The sequence below is a fragment of the Dermacentor albipictus genome, chromosome 3 (genome assembly GCF_038994185.2).
Source record: "Dermacentor albipictus isolate Rhodes 1998 colony chromosome 3, USDA_Dalb.pri_finalv2, whole genome shotgun sequence".
NCBI classification, from domain to species: Eukaryota; Metazoa; Arthropoda; class Arachnida; order Ixodida; family Ixodidae; genus Dermacentor; species Dermacentor albipictus.
In genome coordinates, this window is record NC_091823.1 from 119145713 (window position 1) to 119163794 (window position 18082).

An 18082-nucleotide genomic window follows, 5' to 3' on the forward strand; every position below is an offset into this window, starting at 1 on the left:
GGAAAATAAAAGTTTAGTTCTCTCTCTCTCTCTCTCTCGACGCTCCAAGTCGCAGGGGAAATCGTGATATTTCACAGTCGGGTCCTCTTTAGCATTTGTGTCGCAGAGTGGCACACTACAGTTGCGCCGCATCGCGCGACATGAACAAGGCTGGCTACGGCGCACACGCACACCGAAAAGCTCTAATAAAGCACAGCAAGCACAGGCAAACTTGCTCACACACACGCACGCGAAAAAGCACGAGATTGCATATCGCACGAGGCAAACACGTTCTGACGCGAACCGACTTGCTCACACACACGCACGCGAAAAAGCACAAGCTTAGTGCATAGAGCACGAGGCAAAAACGTTCTGACGCGAGAACCAATGCCCGCTTAGCCCCGGCGCGAAGTCGCGAAAGCATCCCCGAGCAGTGGCGCCCTCACCAAGAAAAGCGGTCGCAACTGTAAACTCGGCCGAGACGCGCCCGCCTATTGTCCGCGGCGCGACGTAGCTGGCCGCACCTTGCTTTGCATCGAGCGGCCGTGATACTGGCAAGTTCACTGGAACGGAAAGGGAGCGGTAAGACTCACATTAAAAAAAGGCATGGTATATGGTCATGTTTGTGTTATGAATTAATGCACTGAATTAGGAAAAAGAATCAGAGGGAAATCGCACGCTGAGAAGACCGGTAAACATACAGTGCGACGCAACTTGAGAAATAGTGTTGAAATATCCAAGAATTTAGAAGACAAAAAAAGATTGAATCGTGGCGACGGCACATCACAGTCGCCGTAGGCAACGAAGACCCTATAATGAAATTATTTTTGAACAGATCTGATGACGTCCACGTAACAATGGTTGCTTGTGGACTGTCAATTGCTCATATTCTGCGGCCTAAAGCTCACGGCACAGTGCGAAAATGCTCTCAGTGAAAGGGAAACACTGTGCGCGGGCATGCATGCAGACGCGCAGTCGGTCGCTGCGAACCCGTGCCATGGCTGCATTGAGGCTTCATTCTGTTATGCTCCATTCGGTTATACAGACAGCCCAATATAAGAACATATTTCACATAGTTTGCGCTCAGCGATTGCCGACCTTTCATGCAAGCCGGTTCGGGAGACTCCATCGCGGCGACCGCGCGCTATGGATTTCACCGTACGTAGTCGGTAAATAGATGTCGTCTGTAAATGATTCTGTGCTTTCATTTAGCCCAAGATTATTATTTCGACAGTATAAAGTTCCCTCGTTTTGAGAGTACTTACAGAAATGTACAGGAGGGCTGCCGCGTGGTGTTTTAATTGAGCGCCGTAAGCCAAACCTATGAGGAGCGCGCCGCGTGATCCCCCATACTACGCAAGGGCGGCGCTTCCGACAGAGGGCGACTCCGTAAGTCCTTGCCCCCAATAGTCTAATCGAATGTTATTTGCCATCAGATCGTATTCGACTTCAGAATTCACAATTAAAATTGTTGAATAGCCGTTTGCGTTCGAATGTAACGAATAACATCACTTCCGAAATCTCAAAGGTGAGGGGCAGATGCAAGTGAGGACTCCTATTTCGAATTATTGTGCTGCTGGATAATTGTGGCTGTTGCGCAGAGGCGCACAATTTCCTGAGAGAATCAACGCGCAGGTGCTAATCGGTTCTGCTGAACAAGTTCCTAGCTGTCATTCAATATAAACGCCCCGTTTTGGGGGAGCCTGTAAACCTGCTAACTTGATTCAGACAAGAAAATCTTTTTGTTTCTTTTTTTTTTACAGTCTAACCACGTCTGCAACCCTTTAATACTGGGTGCCCAATGTGGTACCACACTTATCTCCTTCAACGAACACAGCAGATGTACAAACATCTCTATGTGTATGTGAAGCATGATGATGATGTGTGTTGTTTTGTGGCGCAAGGGCCAGGTTTGGCCAAAGAGCGCCATGACTGGTGGTAGTGTTAAGGATGTATTATGGAAGATGTGACTTGGCTGTAAAGTGGCCTAAAAATATTCGCTGTGAAGTGCGTAAAATCTACGTACTATAAAATTATGGCGATGACTAATGACGAATACTATGAACATTAAAATCCATCGTACAAGAATGATGCAAAATATAAAATGTATAAGATGGTAAAATTACTTGGAGCACTGCTGCCTCACCAGAGCCCTTGAAAACAAGGGTCTAGAGGCCTGTGCTATACCAAGGAGCTATCACAGCGGCGTCCTCTGAAGAGAGGACCCGCTATGAACATGTAGGGCTAAAAACATGCAAGACAACATCTTTAAGAAAACTTAGGACCGCGTTGGTGTCAAATAAAGGTTCTTGGCCGAGTAACATAACAGGATGAAGGGGAATGCGCTGCCGGTAGGCTAACGGAAAATGTATCTTTCTTTCATATTCGGCTTCCCGACACTCCAGGAGGACGTGGAGGACGGTCAGCCTCTCCCCGCATCTACCGCAGGTTGGAGGATCATTTTCTGTGAGTAAATAGTTATGCGTGCCAAATGTGTGTCCTATTCTCAGACGACAGAATAGGACATCTGTTCGGCGTGATTTTGTTACAGAGGGCCAGAATCCTAACTTTGGTTTTATCACGTGGAGCTTATTATTTGTTTCCGCGTCCCATAGGCGTTGCCAGTGGTTCCGTAGTTTCCTCCGTAAGAAGGGCTTCAGATCTGTGACAGGAACTGCAGCAGTGGGATTAGCAGAAGGCCGTACAACTGACGTGGCCATCTGGTCCGCCAGAACATTACCTTCGATGGCCCTATGACCGGGCACCCAGCATATAGTCACATGCTGGTTAGATACATATGCTTTACATAGGACGGAATAGAGTTCAATTATAACAGGATTTTTGTGCTTGCAGAACGATATCAAAGCCTTCACAACACTTAGGGAGTCCGTATATATAACTGATTTTTTGAGTTTTGATTTCCTTATGTGCTTCACGGTCGACAATATTGCGTAGGCCTCTGCCGTGAAGATACTAGTTTCCGGATGCAGTACGTCGGATTCCGAGAAGGATGGCCCGACAGCTGCATAGGACACCCCGTCATGTGACTTCGATGCGTCTGTGTAGAACTCCGTGCAGGAGTGTTTGTGCTGGAGTTCCCGGAAATGCATTTGGATTTCAATGTCTGAAGCGTGTTTTGTAACTTGCATGAAAGATATATCGCATTGTATGAGCTGCCACTCCCAAGGAGGTAGTAGCTTGGCTGGATGCATTAGGGGGAGCTCGAGGAGTGGGACATGCATTTGATCACTGAGCTCCCTCACACGCAGCGAGAAAGGCTGTCTAACGGAGGGACGATTGCGAAAGAGTGTAGCATATGTCATGTCATTGATGGTATTAAAACAGGGATGTTGTGGATTTGAGTGGACTTTCAGAAAATATGTTTGGCTAATGTATGTTCTCTGCAGATGAAGTGACCACTCATTTGATTCTACATATAAACTTTGTATGGGACTCGTTCGGAAAGCGCCTGTGGCCAGTCGGATTCCTAGATGGTGGACCGGATCTAGCATCTTTAGCGCGCTCGGGGCTGCCGAATGATAGATCACGGCACCATAGTCTAGTCGTGATCGAATGAGGCTCTTATAGATATTCATTAGACACTTCCTGTCACTACCCCACGTAGTCTGGGATAGAAGTTTCATTAGATTCATTGTTTTCAGACATTTTTGTTTAAGATATTTAATGTGGGGGACGAAAGTGAGTCTGTAGTCAAGAATGACACCCAGAAATTTGTGTTCTTTGTTTACAGGTATCCGTTGTCCATGCAGTTCTATGTAAGGATCTGGGATAAGTCCTCTCTTTCTTGTAAAAAGAACACAAGAGCTTTTGTTAGGATTGATCCTAAATCCATTCCTGTCTGCCCACGTTGACACTTTGTTCAGGCCATGCTGTACCTGTCTCTCGCAGACTGCGAGGTTACAAGATTTGAAAGCTATTTGAATGTCGTCTACGTAGACTGAGTAAAAGATGGCGGGTGGTAGTGAAGCATGAAGCGTGTTCATCTTCACTATAAAGAGGGTGCAACTGAGCAAGCCTCCTTGGGGTACACCCGTTTCTTGCGTAAAAGGACGTGAGAGTGCATTGCCGACTTTTACCCGGAAGGTACGATTTGACAGATAGCTTTTGATTAAATTAAACATATTACCGTGGATACCCATTTCTGCCAGGTCTCTTAAGATTCCGTAACGCCACGTTGTGTCATACGCCTTTTCCATATCGAGAAATATCGATAGGAAGAACTGTTTATGTATAAATGCGTCCCGGATATTCCCTTCAACACGCGCGAGATGATCGGTTGTGGAGCGCCCTTCTCGGAAGCCGCACTGATAAGGATCAAGCATTTTGCTCTGTTCAAGGAAATGAATGAGTCGCCGATTTATCATTTTTTCGAACACCTTACAAATGCAGCTTGTGAGGGCTATCGGGCGGTAACTTCCCACCGAGGAAGGGTCTTTGCCTTGTTTCAAAACAGGGACTACAATGGCTTCCTTCCACGCGGTTGGAAGGTACCCTGCATCCCAGATGGTGTTGAAAAGTGTAAGTAGTGTAAGTTGCGTGTCATTGTGTAAGTTTTTGAGCATTTCATATAAAATTCTATCAGATCCTGGTGCGGAACTCTTGCATGCGCTCAAGGCCGCTTTCAACTCGGCAGCACTAAATGGGCAATTATAGGGTTCATTCTGTCGGCATTTATTGATGAGTGGCTTGCATTCTTCTATTTCTTTATATTTCAGGAATGATTGCGAATAATGCTTGGAGCTTGAAACACTCTCAAAGTGCTCCCCAAGTGAGTCTGCTTGTTCAAGCAGGGTATCGCCTTGTGGGTTTACCAGGGGGAGTGAATAAGTTTGTCGTCCTCTTATCCTGTTAACCCTGTTCCAGATCTTCGATTCCTCTGTATAAGAGTTGATGCCCGATAAAAACTTTTGCCAGCTTTCTCTTCTAGCCTGCCGGCGGGTTCGCCTGCCTTGTGATTTTACTTTTTTAAAGTTAATAAGATTCTCCGCAGTGGGGGAGGCGCGTAGCAACCCCCACGCTTTGTTCTTGTTCTGATTTTTGTTCTGATTTTTGTTCTGAACTTGTTCTGATTTTCACGTGCGATCCTACAATCGTCGTTCCACCACGGAACACGCGGTTTGCACGACAGGCCATTTACTTGTGATATACATTTAGATGCGGCATCTATTATAAAGGCAGTAAAATATTCTACAGCAGCGTCAATTCCTAGCGAGGACATGTCATTCCACGAAATACAAGATAGGGTTCGGAATTTTTCCCAGTCGGCAGTGTCAATTTTCCACCTAGGAGCCTGTGGTGGATATTCCTTTATTTCAGATGTTCTAAGCAGGATTGGGAAGTGGTCGCTTCCGTAAGGGTTGTTCATAACTTCCCATACGAGTTCAGGCAGTATACACGGGGAAACTAGGCTGAGGTCAATTGATGAAAATGTTCTGTTGGCGAGAGAATAATATGTGGGTGCCTTCTTATTCAGCAGGCAAGCACCAGAAGAGAAGAGGAACTGTTCAACAAGACGACCTCGCGCATCTATACGAGAGTCGCCCCACAGGCTGTTGTGCGCATTGAAATCCCCAAGTACAACGTACGGTTCTGGCAATTCATCTATGAAGGACTGAAATTCATGTTTGCTTAGTTTGTAGTGTGGAGGTATATAAATCGAGCAAATAGTGATAAGTTTGTTTAGCAAAACAATTCGAACCGCCACTGCTTCAAGGGCCGTTCGTAGCTGTAAATGTTGACATGCTATGCTCTTTTGGATTACAATTGCAACACCTCCCGAGGATGCGATTGCATCATCGCGATCTTTGCGAAAAGTAACATGCTGTCGGAGAAAGTTTGTGTGTTGTGATTTGAGGTGTGTTTCCTGTAGACAGCACTTTTGGATTGTGTTTGTGTATAATCTCTTGCACATCATCAAGGTTCCTAAGAAGACCTCTGACGTTCCACTGTATGATTTGTGTATCCATATTTAAAGTAAGTTGGTGCTGTGTGTACGGGAACTGAAAGATGTCTTAGATTACAGAGCTCTTTCGAGGCCCTGTAATCGGGGTTTTGCCCTTTCTGGAGCGTTCGAGGGAGCCCCGCCGCTCCTTAGGCGCTTGGCGCGCCGTGAGGAAAGGTGTGGTGTCCATTGCCTCGTGTGAGGCGCCGGACACGTGCTCTTGCGAGCGAGAAGTTACTAGAGAGGGTCCCGCCTTGGAGGGCAAGACCCCTGCGCCCACCAGCCCGGAGGTCGATGAGGCTCCCTGAGGGATTTGGCTGCGCCGGCTGTTGCCAGCGCAGGAAGGGGCCGGGGAGGCCGGGGCAACCTCGGCTGCGCCAACCTTCGGGGTCGATGATCCCTCATTCAGGGTTGACGGAGCAGCGCTAGCTGCAACCGCCGTGGGGGCAGATGGCGTAGCTGCCGACTCACTGCCTGTGGGTCGGACAGCCGCCGGAGGCCGTTGTGACGCTGCCCCCTGACGCGCCACTTCGGCAAAGCTTTTCTTTGGCAAGTATGCTACCCGCCTGCGTGCCTCTTTGAATGATATGTTTTCCTTTACTTTGATTGTGACTATGTCTTTCTCTTTTTTCCAGGACGGGCACGACCGCGAGTATGCGGCGTGCTCGCCTTCACAGTTTACACAATGGGGAGTGTTCACGCAAGCTTCAGAAGTATGTTCGTGTGCACTGCACTTCGCACAGGTTTGACGGCCTCGGCAGCTCTGCGAACTGTGACCGAAGCGTTGGCATTTGAAACATCTAAGCGGATTTGGTACATATGGCCTAACACGGAGCTTGATGTACCCGGCCTCTACAGACTCGGGCAGAATACTTGAGGCGAAAGTCAATATAAGGTGTTTGGTCTTGATTTCTTTGCTGTCACGTCTGATCTTAATTCTTTTAACATTGATAACGTTCTGGTCACTGAAGCCCTCCAAGAGCTCATCCTCCGTGAGCTCCAGCAAGTCATCGTCCGAGACAACACCGCGGCTTGTGTTCATGGTACGGTGCGGGGTTACTGTTATTTGGGTCTCGCCAAATGCGACAAGTTTCGGGAGCTTTTCATACTGCTTCTGGTTTTGGAGCTCCAAAAGGAGATCGCCACTTGACATTCTCGACACCTTATATCCTGTACCGAAAACTTCGGTCAAAGACTTGGAAACAAGGAACGGTGAAATGGATCGCACTAGTTTGTCTAGCTTTTCTGAGTGAATGACGTGAAATCGAGGAAAGTTGTGGACTTGTCCGAAAAATTGAAAGAGCTCTTCGGTGCGCCCTCGTTTCTGAGGGCGATCAGGAAGTTTGGGGAAAGAGGTTTCCATGAAAATGTATAAAAATTCGGCAACAGCGCCGACCACCCACCACGGAGCCCAACGAGGGGATGATGATGATGTGTAGTGTTTTATGGCGCAAGGGCCAGGTATGGCCAAAGAGCGCCATGACAAATGTTATCTTAGCGGTGCATTGTGAATGATGCAGGCAATGAGTTAGGCAATGAATTTCTTATGGTATATGTGACATGGCTGTAAGAAGGCCTAAAATCGTTCGCTGTGGATGGCGTAAAATATGTAGTTGCTAAAATAATAACTGACTAAATAATGCTGTGGGCTATGGCAATGGGGTCTCGCTAAAAGCATGATGCAATAAAACATAGCATTGACACTTTACATTCAAGGAAGCCTTTGAGTACAAGGCTGTTATACGTGAGCTAAAAATGTCCTGGCCAAATGATTTCGAGAGTGTCTGTTTCAGCTAAAAACGCTAAAACTAATTTCGGGTTAAAAAGCGGTTCATTGCCGAGAAAAAATTTCGGGTGAAGAGGAATGTTTTCGCGATATGCAGAAATGAAATATTTTTTCCTCTGTGTTTCTAATGCAGGGCATTGAATAAGAACGTGCAGGACTGTGAGGTTCTGGCCGCACTTACCACAAGTGGGAGGATGCCCCCCAGTCAAGAGGTAAGAGTGAGTGCCGTAGGTGTGTCCTATTCTTAATCGGCAAAGGAGCACTTCGTTATATCGTGATGTTCTCTCCGATACCCAATATCCTAATTTGGGTTTTATCAAGTACAGTTTATTTGATATCTGAGCATTCCACTGCTGCTGCCAGTGGATTTTCAGTTTGTGACGCAAGTATGCTTTAAGATCTGTAGCAGGGATGGGTATGTTTATGTCTGTGTCATTAAAAGCTACCGAAGTAGCTTTCTCGTCAGCAGCTTCGTTGCCCTTTATGCCACAGTGGCCAGGTACCCAGCATAGGATGATCGTTTGCTTAGCACTATAAGCTGAGCACAGTAATGTATACAATTGGTTAAAGACAGTGTTTTTATGTTTACGTACATTCATAAGGGTTCGCACTACACTCAATGAGTCTGTGAACACTGTAGCCTTAGTAAGATTCGTTTGCCTGATGTGCTTCACTGCAGAGAGTATCGCATATGCTTCCGCTGTAAAGATAGATGTATATGGGTTCAATGTACCGGAAATTAAGAATTCTGGTCCTATTGCTGCGTAAGCAACACCAGAAGACGACTTAGAGGCATCTGTATAAAATTCAGCATAAGAATATTTCTCCTGAAGCTCAAGAAAATGTGATCGTATGTGTGCCTCAGGTGCTCGTTTTGTTATTTCTGTAAACGAGACATCACATTCGATAGACTGCCATTCCCACGGCGGTGGAAGCCGCGTAGTTGCCATTATGACATTCTCTAAAATCGGTACAGCTGTTTCCTCGGACAATGCTTCCAACCGAAGGGAGGGAGGAGGTCTAGTGCCTGGGCGGTTACGGAAAAGCCTAGCCGTAGACAGGTCATAAATAACTGAGTGGCATGGATGATGGAGATTTGATTTCACTTTGAGGGCGTATGAGAGACTTAAATATGTTCTTTGAAGATGTAGGGACCATTCGTTAGATTCAGCATACAGGCTTTCCACGGGGCTAGTCCTGAACGCACCAGTAGCGATACGGATACCCAAGTGGTGGACGGAATCAAGCATTTTCAAAGCACTAGGCGTGGCAGAGTTATAAACAATGGCTCCGTAATCAAGGCGTGACCGTATTAGGCTTTTGTACAAGCTCAAGAGGCATCTTCTGTCACTTCCCCAAGATGTGCGGGACAAGAGTTTCAGTAGATTCATTGTCCTCAAGCACTTCAATTTCAAGTATTTTAGGTGTGGGATAAAAGTTAGTTTGGAGTCTAATATGAGGCCTAGAAATGTATGTTCATGACTCACAGATAGTCGTTTTCCATTAAGGTCAATAGCGGGGTCCGGTATTACGCCTCTCTTATTGGAGAAGAGAATGCATGTACTTTTTTTCAGGGTTTAGTTTAAAACCGTTCTCTTCTGCCCACTTAGACAACTTATTCAGGCCAAGCTGCACTTGTCGCTCGCAGATATTAAGATTACATGACTTGTAACCTATTTGGATATCATCCACGTATACGGAGTAAAACATTGTACGTGGTATGATAGTATGGAGCGAATTCATTTTTATAAGGAATAAAGTACAGCTCAGCACTCCACCTTGTGGCACACCTGTTTCCTGAGTAAATAGACGAGATAGGACGTTACCAATCCGAACATGAAATGTGCGGTTGCACAGATAACTTTGAATCACCTTTAGTAAGTTGCCTCGGATGCCCATTCCAGCTAGATCACGAAGAATTCCGAAACGCCACGTAGTATCATATGCTTTCTCCATGTCTAAAAATACCGATAAGAAAAATTGTTTGTGCACAAAGGCATCCCGGATATTTGTCTCAATACGGACGAGTTGATCTGTTGTGGATCTATGTTCCCTGAAGCCACACTGCAAGGGATCTAGTATCTTGTTACTTTCAAGAAAATGTATCAAGCGACGGTTAATAACCTTCTCGAAAAACTTACATAGGCAGCTCGTTAGGGCTATAGGCCTATAGCTGCTGGCCAAAGACGGGTCCTTGCCGTCTTTTAGAATAGGGATTATGATTGCTTTCTTCCAGGCTGACGGGATGTAGCTAGCAGAGAATATGGCGTTAAAAAGGGAGAGGAGTGTTTTGTGTGCTTCGGGATGCAGATGTTGAATCATCTCGTAAATTATTCGATCGCTTCCAGGAGCTGATTTATTGCAACTATGTAGTGCAGCCTGAAATTCAGCCATATTGAAAGGACGGTTGTAGGATTCATTGCTCTTTCCTTTTAGGTCCAGGGGCAGTCTCTCAGCTTGTTTCTGGTGTCTAAGGAATGCATCGGAGTAATGTAATGGGCTAGAAATGTTTTCAAAATGTGCCCCTAGAGAGTCCGCTTGGTCCTGAAGAGTATTTCCTTGCGTGTTTACTAACGGTAGAGGATGAGTTTGCCGACCTTTGATTTTATTCACTCTGTTCCAGGCTTTTCGTTCGTCAGTATAAGAGTTGATGCTAGAAATATATCTCTGCCAGCTTTCCCTTTTGGCACGGCGCCGCGTTCTTCTACCCTCAGACTTTATTTTCTTGAAAATTATCAAGTTCTCTGTAGTTGGAGAGTCTCGAAGGTTGTTCCAAGCTTTATTTTGGTTTCTACGCGCTGTTTTGCAGTCGTCGTTCCACCATGGAACACGTCGCTTACAGAGCGATACATTTGTTGCGGGGATACATATTGACGCCGCATCAACTATGAATGCCGTGAAATATGCCACTGCATCTTCGATAGAAAGATTACCGATATCGTTCCAAGTCAAATGTGTCAGCTCCCTGTATCGTGTCCAGTCGGCACAATCCACTTTCCACCGGGAGTCATGTGTAGAGCACTCATCACCTTTTGTTAGTTTTATGACAATGGGGAAATGATCACTCCCGTAGGGATTCCTAATTACGTTCCACTCCAGATGCGGCAAGAGTAAACTCGATGCGATGCTTAAATCAATAGATCAGAATGTTTTGTTTGCGATACTGTAAAATGTAGGTTCTTTCCCATTAAGCAAGCAAGCATCTGTAGTCAGGAGGAAGTTTTCAACTAAGCGTCCTCTGGCATCACAGCGACGGCTTCCCCAGAGGGTGTTGTGTGCATTAAAATCTCCAACGACAATGTATGGTTCGGGCAGTTCATAAATAAAGGTGTGAAATTCTGTTTTTGAAAGTTGGTAGTTCGGGGGGATGTATACAGAGGTAATTGTGATCAGTTTATTAAACAGTACCGCACGGACTGCAACTGCCTCTAGAGTTGTTTTAAGCTTTAGTTGCCGGCAAGCGACACCCTTATCTACTATTATTGCCACGCCTCCAGACGAGGTGAGGGAGTCGTTGCGGTCTTTTCGATAAACGGTATACTGCTGGAGAAAGTTCGTGCGTGAAGGATTAAGATGTGTTTCTTGGACACACAGCACCTTTGGGCTGTACTTATATAAAAGTTCCTTAATGTCGTCTAGGTTGTGGAGTAAACCCCTGACGTTCCATTGTATTATTTGTGTATCCATAATGTATGTGTTTTGTGCTGTGTGTCTAAGAAATATGGATTAGATTATCTCACGAGACCTTTCCAGGCCCCGTGAAACGAGATCTCTCTATCTTCCGGGCGCGCTCAAGGGAGCTGCGCCGTTCCTTCGGCGTCTGAGACGCCGGATTGCTATTTGTATCCATCACCTCGTCTGAGGCGGTGGAAAGTGCATGCGCAGCGGGCACGTTCGCGGTGGTGGTGGGCCTATCTGCACCTGCAGTGGCCTTGGGTCCAACAGGCCCGAGGGTCTGCTGGTCCTCCTTTGTGGGGGCCGGTACAGCGCTGGCTGTTCCAGCCGGGGGGGCTGATGGCGTGACTACCGTCACACTCCGTGTGACTTGGGCGGCCGCCGAAGGATGTAGCGCTGCCCCCCGGCGCGCCACATCGGTGTAGGATGGACTAGAGTGATTGATGGAGAAGCGTTTGCGCGCCTCTTGGAAGGAAAGGTTCATTTTTACTTTGATTTCGATGATTTGTTTTTCTTTTTTCCATGATGGACAAGAACGAGAGTATCCGGGGTGATCCCCTTCACAGTTAGCGCAACGTGCGGCGGAACTGCAAGTTTCGGACGAGTGCTCCTTTGATGCACATTTTGCACAAGTAGTGCGCCCTCGGCAGCTTTGCGAACCGTGCCCGAACCGCTGACACTTAAAGCATCGGCGTGGGTTAGGAATGTACGGTCTTACCCGCAGTTTGCAGTATCTTGTTTCAATTGCATCTGGTAAGTTGGTAGTTCCAAAAGTGATGACTATATGCCTGGTTGGTATTTCCTTGTCATCTCGCCGTATTTTTATCCTTTGCACCTTGACGACGTTCTGCTCTTGCCATCCTTCTAATAATTCGCTTTCGGTGAGTTCGAGAAGGTCATCTTCTGAGATGACACCGCGCACTGTGTTCATCGACCTGTGTGGCCCTACAGAAACGGGAATGTCCCCAAATGCTACAAGTTTTGAAAGTTTGTCGTACTGTGGCTTGTCGCGAACTTCGAGTAGAAGATCGCCACTTCCCATCTTCGTTACTTTATAACCTGGGCCTATTGCTTCAGTGATGGATTTTGCTACAAGAAATGGTGATATCATTCGGACTGTCTTCTTTTCGTGCTGACTGTGGACAACGTGGTATTTAGGGAAGGACACTTTCGGTTGCATAAAGAAGTTGAATTGTTCCTCGGTGCGCCCCCTCTTCAGGGAGCGATCAGGTAATGGGGGAAAAGCTTCTGCCATAAAAAATTGGAAAATTCGGCGGCGATGGTGGCCACCCACCACCGAGCCCAACAAGGGGACGCTACAGGATTGGAAGCCTGAAGACGCCAGCCATGCATCGCCACTATAACCTACTATAAGATACCCAAGTTTGGATAGTTACACCAGGTTAACCCTTGCCGCCAGGAAATACGGAAGTAATAAGAAGTGAAGAGAAGACAGGAAAGATGTAAAAGTGGGAGATAAAGACGAAGATTCGAGAGGAAGAGATAGGAAGAGGCGACTGCCGATTTCCCCCGGGTGGGTCAGTCCGGGGGTGCCGTCTATGTGAAGCCGAGGCCAAAGGGGTGTGTTGCCGCCGCCGAGGGGCCGTAAAGGTCCAAAACACCCGGCATTGGCTCAACCCCCAGGATCCCCTTTTCCCCGGACACGGCTAAGCCGCGCACGGCTACACGCGGGAGGGTCCAACCCTCGTGTGCTCGGGTCCGTGGTGTCGCCACACACCAAACGCCTGCTCACGCAGACGCCCCTGCGGGGGCCCAACGAGGGGACGCGGCACAGCTTGCATGCAAGTCTGCACGACGCCAGCCGTATGCCGCCACTATAACCAAATATGGTGTACCCAAGGTTGGATAACCACACAGGGTTAACCCTTGCCGCCGAGGAGAATGAAGTAAATGGAAGAGAGGAGAAGACAGGAAAGGTGAAAAAGTAAGAGATAAAGACAAAGATTCGAGAGGAAGAGATAGGAAGAGGCGACTGCCGATTTCCCCCGGGTGGGTCAGTCCGGGGGGGCCGTCTATGTGAAGCAGAGGCCAAAGGGGTGTGTTGCCTCCGCCGGTGGGCCTTAAAGGTCCAAACACCCAGCATCAGCTCAACCCCCAGGATCCCCTTTTCCCCAGACACGGCTAAGCCACGCACGGCTACACGCGGGAGGGTCCAACCCTCGTGTGCTCGGGTCCGTGGTGTCGCCACACACCAAACGCCTGCTGACGCAGACGCCCCTGCGGGGTATGTGAAGCATACCGTTCCTTTAATTGCTTCATTATTGTCCTTATGATAGTGCAGCGGATAACTGAAAGTAGCCGTTTATACTAAGAAGCTGTTTAATTGAGCCGACGTACGATTGGGAACGGCCTTAAATTTAGATATGAAATATAAGATAAGCGTAACGTGTCTTTCTCAGAATACTCGAAAATAATTTCTTTCGTTTACACTCCCAGAAAAAAGCCGAAAGGGACAGCTACCTTCTCTTTTCTTTCTTCTTTTTTGTTTTAGCTAAGGAAATCCTGGCGTTTTGCGTCCGGCGATATGATTATGAGTTCTGACCACCTGGGGTTCTTTAGCGTGCACCTAAATAGAAGTACACGAGTGCTTTTTCCATTTCGTTCCATAATTCTGCGACCAGGTATGAACCCGTGAGCTCGAGTTTAGCAGCGCAACGACATATACACTATGCAGCCAATATTACTACCGCACCGCCTTTGTTGTTGTTGTTAAGCATGGACTGGACCAAAAATTTCACACGGCCTATGGGCCAAAGACTGGCATTTTTTTACGCGAACGAAGAATTAAGGACTGGAGACTATTCACAAAGTATATTTACAAAGGATAGAGCAGTGGTGGCCAGTTCAGGCGACAGCTCGAGAGCCAGAGAGAGTTCGTCGTCTTCGTCGGGGCGCCCGCGTGCATCGTCAACAAGAAACACGGAATATGAATGTATCAATATATGTAATGGCTACCCAAAACTGTTTTCGCTGCCCGTAATCCGACCCTAAACGAACAGAAGAACCTGTACTAATTACTCTGCATTATGTCACGAGAGGAAGACAAGAACATGAATGGAATGTTGCACTGCAGTTTTTTTTTTCCTTTTTTATAATACTTGCCGTAAATCTAAGGAGTACAGGGCACCGGATGGGGCAGATATGTTTTATTAGTTTGAAGCGGCAATCAGGAAATTTACACATGTTTTTCCGTCTACGTTTCGCAAAACCTACTAACGGAAAACTACACGCACAAAAATGCACACGAGAGATACATGCTGCCTGAAGAACAAGAAAGATATTTGTTTTCCAAATGGAACGGCACAATAACATAGCAGAGTGAAAGCCGACATTGCGGCCGCAGTGCACGTGAATGGATGGATGGATGGATGGATGGATGGATGGATGGATGGATGGATGGATGGATGGATGGATGGATGGATGGATGGATGGATGGATGGATGGATGGATAAATGGATGGATGGATGGATGGATGGATGGATGGATGGATGGATGGATGGATGGATGGATGGATGAATGGATGGAAGGTGGAGCGTCCCCTTTGAAACGGGGCGATGGCAGTTGCCACCATGCTCAGATTTTTATTTTGCTTTTTATTTATATCTGTGTTGTGTGTTATTGAATTTCTCGATTTTCTTTAAGTACGTCTTCCTACCCTTTTAACCTTATGTCACCTCTCTGCTTTTGAGCCCCCAATCCTTCAATCGCCTTTTGCTCATTTCCACCGCACATTTATTTACATGACTATCATTATCTCTGAACCCTAGGGCCTCAGGAAGGGTGACTGTGGCCGCATCGACATCGGGATTGATACCATCACATTTTAGTATGAGGTGTTCCATTGTTTCTACATATTTACCACACACAGTACATGTGTCTTCTTCTTCGTTAAATTTCTTTTTTATAGCTCCGCGTTCTAAGACATCCTGATCTAGTTTCAAAGACAAGAATCCCTCGATGCCAGCGCCGCCACTTTCAAGCAAGAGAAGAGCTTCAGCGCCGCGCAGAGGACATTGTTGACAAGTGGCTAAAGAAGCAAGCCGCTACCTCTAATCATGCGGTTGCCGCCCAGCCTGGGACCCCACTTGACAGTACATGGACCCCGGCGGCCCCTGCAGTAGCTGTGGAGCCGACACCGGCGAGCACCCTGTCTCTGACGCAGGACGGTACCCTTGCTGAAAGGGTCGCAGTCCCACTGCCCAGCTCTTCAGACGAAAAAGAGATGGACCAATCGAGCTCGCGGAAACGTGCCCGCGAAATCGAGAGCGAGGACGAGGGGGTGACCGGCCCTCGCAAGCACGCACCGTGCGTTCCTCCCCACTTGGAGAAGCGCGTTTCTCCCGACGAATCTCCCGAAGATCAAGCTGAAAGGACGGACAACAGCGGCAACATCTTCTGACACGCCGGAGAGACGGGCGCTACCTCCCCCTGCCTGACGCACAAGATGACACTCCGGCCACCGAAACAGTGTGGTCTGCTGCGACTCCCCTCGCGATGGAGAGTACAGACGCCATCTATCGGCCTCTCGACAAGGTGCCGGCCGCTTCCCTCGCACTCCCTCGAAGCAAGGGCGCGACTGAGGCCACAGAAACGTCGTCTGCTAGCTTTGGGGGTACGCTGCCTGCTACCGCGACTGCTGCAGCGCACATTCCCAATCCGAGGGTTTCGGCACCGTCGGTGCTTCCGGACAAGACCCTCGCGTCAAAGTTCCTGAAGGGCCAGCCACGCCAGATACCTGCACAGCACAACCTGCGGAAGAAGAAAAAAGCAGCAGCAGCAGAAGAAGGCGCAGAAAAAAACTTCTACAGCTTCAGAGGCTTCTACTTTCCGGGTGACCAACTCCTCGCGGCGTGCTCCTGAGACTGCAGCCACTACAAAGGCAGTGGAGCGTGAGGACCTCTCAGCTCGTGAGCCACCTGCGGATGACTTCCAGCTGGTCCTGTCGAAAGAAAATCGGCGCCGTGCAAGGGCTTTCGAGAATGCAGCACTCCCAGTCAACCCTGCGGTCACCGGCACGGTGCTCTTCCGCCCATCTGCACCGGGTAGAGCCTTCCGGAGTGCCCCGCGCATCGCACTCGCGGCAGCACTCTCTGCGCGACCAGGTGTTGCTGCAGTTCGTGTGAACCACAAGCGCAACATTGTGGCCGCCGATACGACCACTCGGGCATGCCTTGAGGAGCTGCTGGCAGTCACCGAGTTTTCAAAGCATTTACGACGCTCAAAGAGTCTGTGTATATAACTGCCTTTCGGATATTAAATTCTTTAATGTGTTTAACAGCGGCCAATATCGCGTAGGCCTCTGCTGTGAAAATACTTGTGTTAGGGTGCAGAACATCAGCATCCTAAAAGGATGGACCGACCGCTGCGGAAGATACGCCAGAATTAGACTTCGATGCGTCTGTAAAGAATTCAGGAGAGGAGTATTTGTGCTGTAATTCGAGGAAATACATTCGTATATGCGCGACAGGCGCGCGCTTTGTAACAGCTACGAAAGATATATCACAGTCTATTGGTTGCCACTGCCACGGTGGGGGCCGTATAGCAGGGGACATAAGGTGGTATTCAAGCAGTGGAACCCTTGTTTCTTCAGCCATGTCTATGACACGCAGTTAGAAAGGCTTTGCCACTGTGGGCCGGTTGCGAAAAAGTTGACAACTGGACAAATCGTTTATGCTGGAAAACGCGGGCTGCTCACTGTTTGCGTTCACTCTCAGAAAATACATAAAAGACGAATATGTTCTCTGCAGATGATGATGATGATGATGAAGCAACATTTGCTGGGCCCGAAATAAATCGGTGGTGCACGCAGGCACCAGACGGGGTGGTTCCCTAGTTACGGGACCCATATGTTTCCAGCAGCTCCTGGCCCCTGTCCGTCAGTGCGAGCTGAATCGGTAGGGCGGGGCTGGATAACAAGGTCTCCCATCGCTCAAGGGGTTGGGGTTTGGGGGTGTTGGTTGGAAGGGGAGGAGGGGGGGTCTTGAGCTCTGTGCACTCTGCTAAGACGTGCGGCAGGGTACCCTTTTCTCTTCTGCAAAAAGGACAGAGCATATCGTATTCCGCAGGGTACATGCGGTTCTTGAGTACGGGGTGCGCAAGCGATCCCGCCTGCGCTCGACGCAGGATCGTCTGTTGTTGCCTGGTGAGTTTGGGGTGCGGTTCTGGCAGTCTGCACCTTTCCTCTCGATACATCCGGGTAATGTCCCGAAAGCTGGTAACCGGGTGCGGTAGCTCTTCCGGCTCGTGCTCGGCCCGGATCGACATTTCTCGGGCATGGTAGTCGGCGATGGTGTTGCCTGCTACCTGCGAGTGAGCCGGGACCCACACGAGCTCTATGGCTCCTCCCGGAGGCTTGTGCTTGGCTAGAATGGCTCGGGCCGCGGAGGAGATTACCCCCCTGCGGAAGCTTCTGTAGGCTGTCTTTGAGTCGGTGACTACGGTGTCCACGCTCGGCTGTGTGAGTGCGAGGGCCACGGCCACTTCTTCGGCAACTGCGGGGTCTGCTGTCTTCAGGGACGCGCTGACGATCAGCCTGTCTTTTGATGTAACCACCACCGCGGCACGGTCACTGTGTTTTCGGAGCGAGGCGTCCGCGTAGAGGACCCTGGGGTTCTCTTCCAGTTTCCGGGCTAGTGCTTTAGCTCGCGCGGTGCGCCTCT